Consider the following 9,971-nt stretch of genomic DNA (forward strand, 5'->3'; position numbering starts at 1 on the left):
GGCCAGGTACTCTGATGACGTCACGAGCGCAGGACACACCTTTGGAGAATCCGGGAAATTTACAGACAGCTCACTCGAGGGGTGTACAAAAGGGAGGAACCATTGAAAGCCGGCACAGAACTCATGAAAATAAACGATTGGAGTGTGACTACGTTGAGGAGAAAATGCAAAATGATAAAATTAGTAACAGTATTTTGATACCAGTGTAAGTAGTGTTGAAGAAGTGCCAGGTGATGTGGTGTAGTGGCAAAGTCAGTAGAACTTAACCAGCAAGGCTACCAAATAAATTCCAATTTAAAATGATCCTAACTTACATGTCTTTCGAAGGTTGAAAAAAAAAAAATAATGGGGAAATTGGTTAAATCGCCAAACGACTATCGGATGAACATACAAACTCCACACAGACTGTACAGTACTAAGGCTGGTATTCAAACCCAGGTTCCTGGAGCTGCGGGACAACAGCATTAACCACTGTGCCACTTATCTGAACCCATATATTTTTCAGTTAAGGACAGCAGTGAGTCAAAGCATATTCTGACAACATCAAGTTTAAGGCAGTTATTCATTCTGATCAGGCCACAAGACATCTTGCACACACCCACGCTAAATTAACACTGTAAAATTACAAAATAAAATACAGCAAACAGAACAATTAAGCAATCACAATTTTTATTTTTTATATTATTAATTGTGGCTTAAGGTCTAGGTGTTGGATTTCAAAACAAGAAGTCTGCCAGTTCAGTTCCTGCCTCCAACTTGCTTAACCTGCCTGGGCTTCAAAAGTTAAAAATGTAAGAAAATTCTATGGATTAGTGATCTTTTAAGTCACCTTGGTTAAAGCTGCAAGGTAAGTGTGTAATAGTCCAAAGCAGAAATGTGAATGTGTGTTTGTTTGTCTAGTGTCAAATCCACACAATTGGACCTATCTCTGCAAATTCTTGCACAGAGGACAAAGGAAGACCACAGGTCATTTTTCACTTCAAAAAATTTCCTCTTGGGAAACTTTATTAAGTGAGTATGCCCACAACATTTTTTAGAGAAGCGCCCCAAGGAGGCATTTTTTATGCTTGTCAGGTTTGGACAATGAAATTTGGCTTTGTGGCGAAAATTTCTTTAGTGACCGCTCCTGAAGTTTTTTCCATGCTGAACAGCACCAGGTAACCATGCTAGTACGTTTTTTATGTACATTTAAAACTACATCTATTATTTTTTTCAAATTTTAAAATTCCTAATTTTAGTTCCTACCCTGGATCTGCCTGCTGTCTGTACTTCTTCTTTTAAATTTTTGCACAGCTCAATGCATTCTCTTCTGATTATGTATTCCTAAAGTCCTTGATTCTAAATCATTTGTTAAAATTCTTTCAAGTTCTGTCCCATGTGAAAGGCACTATAGAAAACAAAGCACTATTGGCTTTCATATATTGGCTTTGATTAATGCATTCATTGTAATCAGCTACTCCTTTATTCATTATCAATCTTGTTTAATCCAATTCAGAGTAATGGCCATGGGAGTTTAACCTGACAGCACTGGATGCAAATGAGTTGCCTGTTAATCTAATTTAAATGCCTTTTGAAATCTGCAAGAACCTGTAAGGATACAGGAGGTACATGGAAACTCGGCATAGACAGTGTAAGTATTGTGTTATTTATTTCAGCTGTTATATTGTTGCATTAAGTGCTTTTGTAGGAAATGCTCAATATGACAGGTAAGATCTAAAACATATTTTGGTTGACTGAGGCATACTCACAGGTGTCACAATCTACATTGTCATTCCATTTTTCAAGTGTGAAGCTCCTACATTTTATATTTGTAGTGATCTTCATAACTGTATTGTTTATTTATAGTAGTTTAATAGACTCAGCATGAGAATGATGATCTGAAAATGAAAGGTTCAGTCCTGGATTTGGACAATGAAAAAGCATTGAGTGACATCCAGAAAAAAAGCAACTTACTTTTGTGAATTTGGAGAATGTGTCTGGTTTCCTTTTGCTGAATAGAGCCTATTCACAGCTGGGTCAGGGGAATTACACATCACCACACCCTGAAACTGCCACAGGGCATTGTGAGCAATTTAGACTCTACTACAGGCAAATTATTGCTCTCTGACAACATGACTGTATACTGCTTTATCATCTTGTGTCATCTAGATCTGCGTAAATTGTGCAGCTCTTTCAAAATGTACAGCAAATCTAGCAGGCTGCTGTTTTTCATAGGAGACTTTGCTTTGGCTTCTACTGCAGACACTAATAAACACTTTATTATGAATTCATGCAATTCCCTTCCATATTGTTAGGTGTGGACTGGGATTTGTGAGAAGGAGAATGGCCTACAGTGGGCACTGTGCCAACACATTCCAAGTTAATGCCAGCAGAAGTGTTTGTTAGTCAGACAACTAAAACCCTAACAGTATTCATTAAAAATGTACAGCCATCAGATCACCCAGTCTTTATTTCATGTTATATTATTTATTTTACAGCCTACATTTTTATTTTATATAGCACTTTTGATAGTTCTGCACCAGGACAGTTGGCACAATATTAGTAGTTAGTGCACATCTATAATTTAATAGAAGTGCTACACTACTTTAGATGTGAATAATGAATGACTATATTTTTTTTGTCTACAGAATAATCTATATATATAATTCACTAAGGCAAGACAACCATGGAAAGCACGCCGGAAGGGGCGTGGATTCACTGAGCCGCCGACAAGTAAGACACCTATGGCGCACGCAGGAAGGAGCCACGCCCACCAACTCCTGGCACCTCCGAGCCACCTTGATTGTTCATAGAGGCATGTTTCTCACGGAGGTGAATCACCATATGCAGCGTGTAAAACAGTTTGCGAGGGGTATCCAATGGGATCCTTAAAACAATCCTTTCCAACTGAGGTTAAAACACAATGAAGTAAGCAGTCTTTAAAAACCGAGTTTTCGGTTACGACGCATGACCGCGTGCACCATAGCAAACTGTTTTACACGCTACATACAGCAATTCGCATCCGCAACAAACATGCGTCTTCTTCACTCACGGACAATTATATGTTGCTCTCTCCAGAGTTCCATCTTTTCATTCACTTTCTGTTGTAGCCTCAAAACCTCCCTTTTTAGAGAACTGTGTCTTTCCAGAAGTGTTCAACTATCAATAAAATAATTATGCAGCGTTTGTTATGCCGTGGCGCGCCTGAGCGCAGTGCACTCGTATCCCTCCGTCTGGCAGGACAAGGCAGTGGCACGATGGCGGTCCGCCAGTTTTCAGTCACGGACGATTGTGTGTTGGTTCGTTCCGTGCATTGTTACAATGTTGCTTTTCTTGCTCATTTGTTACATTACTGATTTTTCAAATGTTAATTTTCTCCCTGTGCTTAAAAATCATTAAAAAATCAGCCTGATTATGCGGCGTATGGTATGCCGCGGGTTGGCTAGTTTGTTTTTATTACATTTAGAAACTTTGTTAAAAACATTTTATGTTGTTCATCAAGCAGAAATGGATTAAACTTCAAAAAGTAATCAAAATGTATATTTTGTTTATATTATTAAGTGTGGTGTAATTGTTGTGTTTTAGACTTGCTATCGGCAGACAAATCTCAGCCATCCGCACACTGTGTGACTCTAAACAAATCACTTGACATGCCCATGCTTTATTCTCTAAAACATAAAGAATTGTACCTCTGTGATTTCAAGTCACTATGGACCTTGTCTGTTTTTGTGCTTGCCATTTGATGATGATTTTATATGACCAGTTTTTAAAGGCTCCTACACTTTTTTCCAAATTAGCTATTCTTTCATAATTTTCATTTAAATTACTGTAAAGCAACTTAATTATATTACTGCTTCAGAAGGGGACTTGGCTGTGTAGCAATCAACATTACTGCCTCATGGCCCCTTGGATCTAAGTTTGTTTACAAGCCCTGTTGCTCTGCCATTGTTCGTATGTGTGTCCTATCCCGTCTCAAAAATATACATACATGTTAGGTTCATGCCTAAATATGAGTGTGTCCTGGAATAACCTGTTACAGCAAAGGTCCCTGCCTTGTATCTTGTGGTGTCAGAGTTATGTGTTAAGAACAAGGGATGAAGTCTCTGAAAACATTTAGATATTAATAAATACTAGGGGGCGTCACACCCTGCTTGCTTCTCTTGCCAACCTCTCATCCCCCGCCAAGCGCTACGTCCCCAAGGAGATGTGATTGCTCCTCCAAAACCCCTCTTAAATGGTGATACAATGGGAAACAAATAACAGTTGTTTTTTTTACCTCCTCTTTGCTCCATCAGCTGTTGGCTTGCTGCTGCTGGTGTGCCGCGTGATCTGCATGTCATGCGGCACTTGGAACATTTAAAAGCCTGTACAGTAGCTGTCGTTTTGTCTCACTGCCTTGTCTCTCTTCTCCCCCAGACAGCCTCAAACACTGTTCGATCTCTTTTCGCTGTTCCGTTATTTCACCCAGTAATATTTTCCATTTGTTTGCACGAATGCGATCTTTACTCTCATTTTTTTGAGACTTTTGAATTTTCCTACTTCCATTATCTCTAACCTGCTCTGCATGTGTATCATAGGACTTGCTTCCAAAGGCTTTAAGTATGATGTGACTTGCCTATCTCGCGGGACGTGAAAGTGTCTCTCTGTCTCTCTTCAAAAGATCACGTCTTGTCGCAGGAAAAAGGTCTCGTATCATCGCAAGATTTTTTTTTTATAATGAAGAGATATTCACTGCGAAGACCGGCCTCGACCACGAACAGACACTAAGACAGCTTTGACAAAACATATGTTTATTGTTCTTCTCTTCTTCCGACACAGCACAATGCACACAACTCTCACAGTCCTCTGCTACACTCTTCTTTTCCTGCTGCTTCCACTCCTTTCTCGCAAAGCTCTGTCACACTACCTCCCAACTCCGGTTCTCGGAATGGAGTGAGGCGGCCCCTTTTATCCAGTACCCGGATGTGCTCCAGGTGCTTCCTGACGAGCTTCTGCCACACCCTGAAGTGCTGCATGAGCACCCGGAAGCACACCGGATGTATTTGCCTTTGGGATTAGCAGCACTTCCTGTTGTGGTGGAAGTGCTGCAGTCCATATTCCCTGGAACTTTTGGGTGTCCCCTGGTGGTGGCCATGTGCCCCAGCTGGGTGGAGCCTCCAAGCTCTGATCCTGTGGCTCCCCTGCGCCCCAGGGCAGTCGCCCTCTCGTGTCCCAGGGGACGTATTGGTGCTCTCCCAGTCCTTCCATGTCCCAGGCATCCCGACTGTGCAGCCGTCTATCACAACATCTTATAAAATATTTACATTTAGCTTTAATTGTCACCTCAAAGCGCTTTACAATCAAATACACTTTATTTCATATAGCACTTTATTGCTATAACATCATCACTTTTACCAAATGCTGCCAACCTCTGTGACCTCGATTAACTTGCATGATAATCAATGGACAGATCATTCTTTGATGGGCACTGCCCATAGACAATACACTGGTATAATATAAAAGAAGTGTTTTCAGATTTTTCCACTTAGGCAATATGCTCTTGGGTTTAGAGTGATCAAGGATGTTGATTGAACATGGGTCCTCACAGTCCCTTGTGTTAGCATTAACTTTATATCTAACTTTTGTTGCTAACTCCTCATAAGCCTGTTTTCCCTGTTCTGTCTTCTTTGCACTACGCTGTAACTCCAGGTTTGCCCATCTGATCTTTCCAGGATTGCCAGTAACAGACCCCAGTTTTGGGGTCTCACACAAAACTACGAAGTCATGTATATTTTATGAGAGCATTTTCTGATCCTTAATTGTGGGTTGACCAGACTAACTTGGAAGTTTATTTTCTTGAAATTTTACATAAACTGAAGTTAACAGAGAAATGGAAGAAGAATGCTAAGAATCTAATTAAGGGTTGTAATAGTGTCAGTGCCTATCCTTGCAGCATTAGGCACAAGGCAGAAACCAGCCCTAGACAGGATGCCAGTCCACTGTCTTACCTATATGTTAACTTTTATATGAAAATAAAGTTGATATAGCACACTGCAATAAATCAATGACAGCGTTATATGTACAAAAATAAGCTGAAAGTGTTGATAACACCATAAAATAAATATTTAAACCTTCATTGTGACCATTACCAATAAAAATATTTAAATCTGTTATGCAGATGCTTCCTGTTTCTCATTTCAAGGTACATAATATTATCTTTGACCAACCAGTGATTCTCATGGCTAACAAAGGAGTTTCAATGTTCTTTGATAAACTGAGAATTAATATAATCCATAGTTACTGTATCTATAGAATATTTAATTAGTCATATCTACTAATTATATAATATTATGGATTGCCTCTGAGGCTATACACATGCTGAAGGCAGGAGATCTTAGCGATTATATATGTTACATCTCTTTAAACATGGAACAAAATAAAAATGTGCAAATAATTTCATTACTTGACGTCATACTTAAATGGCCTTACGGTTAGCACTAATTTGCAGCTTTCCATTTAGTTTAGGTCATTATTATTATTATAGCATAACATTCTCAAACATAATTCATTCTGTTCTTGGGAAGGGGGCTATCTCGGTGGCATCAACTGCACAAAATTAAACAACTCTGGACAGAGCACTAGTCCATAACAGTGCTCACTCACACTTGCACTGTCACACTCATGCAGATCCAATTTGAGACGGACAACTAACCTACCGTAGAAATCATTGGGAATGTGGAAGGAAAACTGGAATACATGAACAAAAAGTCATGAAGATAAGGGAAAGCATGCAAACTCTACATTTACAATGACCAGACATAGGAGTCATATCTGCACAGCTAACCACTGCACCATCATGCCATACATTCATCATCATAATCATTATTTTCTTTATTTTGCAAATGCTTTTCCAAGTTGACTTACAAAGATAAACAATAATACATGCATAGAGTAATTGCACGGTGCAAAGTTAACTATTAAAAGAGTTCAAAATTCAAAGTTAAACAAATCACTGAAGATCTTCCTATTAAGTGTGAAAGTGAGTGAGTGAGTGAAAGACTGATGGGCTGACCGTCTTCCTTCAGATTTCTGATTGGACAACTGGATGCAAAGTATAAATTGCCAAAACATATTGAAGATTATACTCAAAAAGTTGCTTCCCTGGCCTGTACCCTAAGTCTAAGAAAAACTAAATTGTTTATGATTCATTCAAAATGTGGTGTGTTGACATACTAAAAAAAAGACAGAGAAATAGGGTTATTAGAGTTAGTGTAGCTGAAAAAAACAAATATTGATCTTGTCCATCCTTGCATACAACACTGTAGTACTTTATGCATTTTAAATATAGATGCATAAACATCAATGGCAGCTATTGATCATCATTGCTTAGGTGCAGTGGAAAGTTTTTCATTTTGTACTTGTTTTTTTTGTCTACTAAGTCTGTTTGACCGATCATTTGGGGTTGGATTGGAAGAGGATAAGGAGTCAAATACTGAAGTTGTTCTTATTTTTGAATTTTACAAACATAAACATAATGTCACTTACTTTCCACTTGAAGAAGCATGAGAAGTGAGCTGCTATGAATGAAGATGCCATGCAGCTACAGAAGCAAGCATGGGATGGGTTGGAAGCAGAAGCCACACTGTCACCATATAACGAGACCTCCTCCTGCATTATGGTACTGTAAGGAATGACTTGTTTGGTGATTAATGAATGATTACTACTGCATTAAAACAAATAAAGTATGTCATAATTAGCAAGCTGAATAAATACAGTAAATACACATCTAAGATTATACCTGTTTTATATGGTAGTACTTGGTCATCCAGCCCAGCCTGCATTTGACCCCACCCTATCTCATGTACTTGCTTCATTACACATTACTGCAGGTATTTCACTTTTTACCATCAGGAGTGGCTGTCGAACAAGTGTAAGAAGAAATATAAAAATTATACAACTTGACATAACCTCCCTCAAGATAAATTTCAAACAGTAAATTTATAAGTCACATGAAAAGTTTCTCTGTTTTGTGAACCCGTTTAAAATGAATAAGTATGTAAAGAATAAATATATAAAACATTATTAAACAATCTAGAGGTATCACTGACTCTACTTGAATCAGGACCATGCACTCCGCTAGCTCTCCAAAGCTCCAGAAATGAGTTTTAGATACCGTTCTCCTGAACGATGATTGCATAGTTTCCGTTCTTAGCCATAGTTCAGTGCTTTGGTCACAACTGTCATAGAAAAAAAGACAAAGTTAACAAGTACAGTTTGTCCATATGTTGATTTCAAATCAAATGATAACATAGAGCCAGAAAATCTTAAAGAGGCTGTGTGTTGGCACAGCCTCAAAAAGGCAGTAGAAAATTACAATGTTTGTAAGCATTGAAAACTTACAGCCTTTTATGTATTTGTTGCATATGATTTACAGGCTACTGATTTTGGCAAAATATTTTTTTAAATGAAAACCTAATGATGTGTGTGCCAGGTTAATAATGGACTCTATAATGCTCCTGTCTATGTGTATTCTTAAACTGGCACTCTGTTCAGCGCTGGTTCCATCCAGTATTGTCAGGATAGACTCTTGACACTGAAATGGATTAAGCAGTTAATGGATAAATGGTTCCTTCCCAATATGCACTTGTTGCATTTTTAAAACTTATATTTATAAATAAATATGTTCTCTTTTAAAGAACATAGCTTCCCTTAAGTCTTAATTGGCCATTACGAGGAGTGGTACGGTACATCCTTGTGTCATTACAGGGACAAGAAATGCAATGTGTTGAATGTGGGAACACTTTTTTCATAACCACTGTGTCTCACCCTGGCCTTCCAGGGAATGATTTCATGCTGTACATTAAGTCATCCAAATTTCAAAAGTGGGAGATGGTCCATTCAACATCATTCTGATTAAAATGTGCCACTTTCAAACTTGTAAGCTGTACGCATTTTCTTCTTTTCACCTCTGTAGATCTTGACACCCCTAACCTGCAAAATATCATCACAATATTAACTAACAATACCATCTTTCACCTAGTGTCGAATACAAGCAATTCAAATTCACCCTATCTTCAGCCTCACACAGGGCACAATATTCACAATTTATGTTTGTAAGCATTGAAAACTTGCAGCCTTTTATGTATTTGTTGCATATGATTTACAGGATACTGATTTTGCCAAAGTATTTATTTAAATGAAAATCTGCTCTGTTTAAGTAACAAATCACATTGTTCATTTAAATGGAAAACAGTATCTTATACTTCAGCATATTCTATAAGTTACTGTAGTGGCGTGATTTTTACTGTTTAAATAAACAAAAACTGTACAGTTCATTTAAATACAAAACACAGTGTTTGTAAATAAAATATATTTAAACCTTGCATTTTAAAATCAACTGCAGCAGTACTATATGGATATCCTAAAAGCACAACTGTAGTATAACCATCTAGTGTCAGTATTGTTTATTAATTATTTAAGTAAGATAAATGGCCTCCCTGCACATCCCTACTAGAAGGTTAGGTCGATTGGTGCCATGGGAGTGTGAGTGTGTTCATGAGCGGACTCTCCAATGAACTGGTGCTCGTCCAGAGTTGGTTCCTGCTTTCTGCCCAGTGCAGCTGATAGGCCACATTCCTGAATTGGTTTAAGTGGGTTTGAGACTGTAATTGTATGTTAGTTTGTGATAGAGTTGCATATTGGTGTAATATAAAGTAAAGATAAGGTAGTAATGACTACTGTACTGTACACTTGCTACCTCAGCAGCAAATAAGATCCTGGTTTAGTTCCCAACTGTATTGACCTCTACATGGAGTTTCCATGTGCACCATTTGTCTATATTTTTATTCTCCAAAAACATCAATATTGTCACAAACATCAAAAGCATATTGTGAAGTTGGCTTGTATCTCCTGTTGTGACTGTGAATACATAAGCATTTTTGTTCCCTTTCATGTGGGCTTCAGTCCTTTTCATTGCTGGTGCCTTGAGCTTTTTATCAATAGACTAGGCTGTG

General features: G+C 38.2%; 1 long non-coding RNA gene across 1 annotated transcript; it reads left to right on the forward strand.

Moving 5' to 3' along the window:
* Positions 1–17: 17 nt before the first annotated feature.
* On the forward strand, positions 18–2,667 carry LOC120525906. The gene is made up of 3 exons (XR_005633042.1): positions 18–847; positions 1,496–1,630; positions 2,628–2,667. It is a non-coding gene; the product is annotated as an uncharacterized LOC120525906 (long non-coding RNA).
* The last annotated feature ends 7,304 nt before the right edge of the window (positions 2,668–9,971 follow it).

The sequence above is a fragment of the Polypterus senegalus genome, chromosome 3, assembly GCF_016835505.1.
Source record: "Polypterus senegalus isolate Bchr_013 chromosome 3, ASM1683550v1, whole genome shotgun sequence".
Classification (NCBI taxonomy): domain Eukaryota; kingdom Metazoa; phylum Chordata; class Cladistia; order Polypteriformes; family Polypteridae; genus Polypterus; species Polypterus senegalus.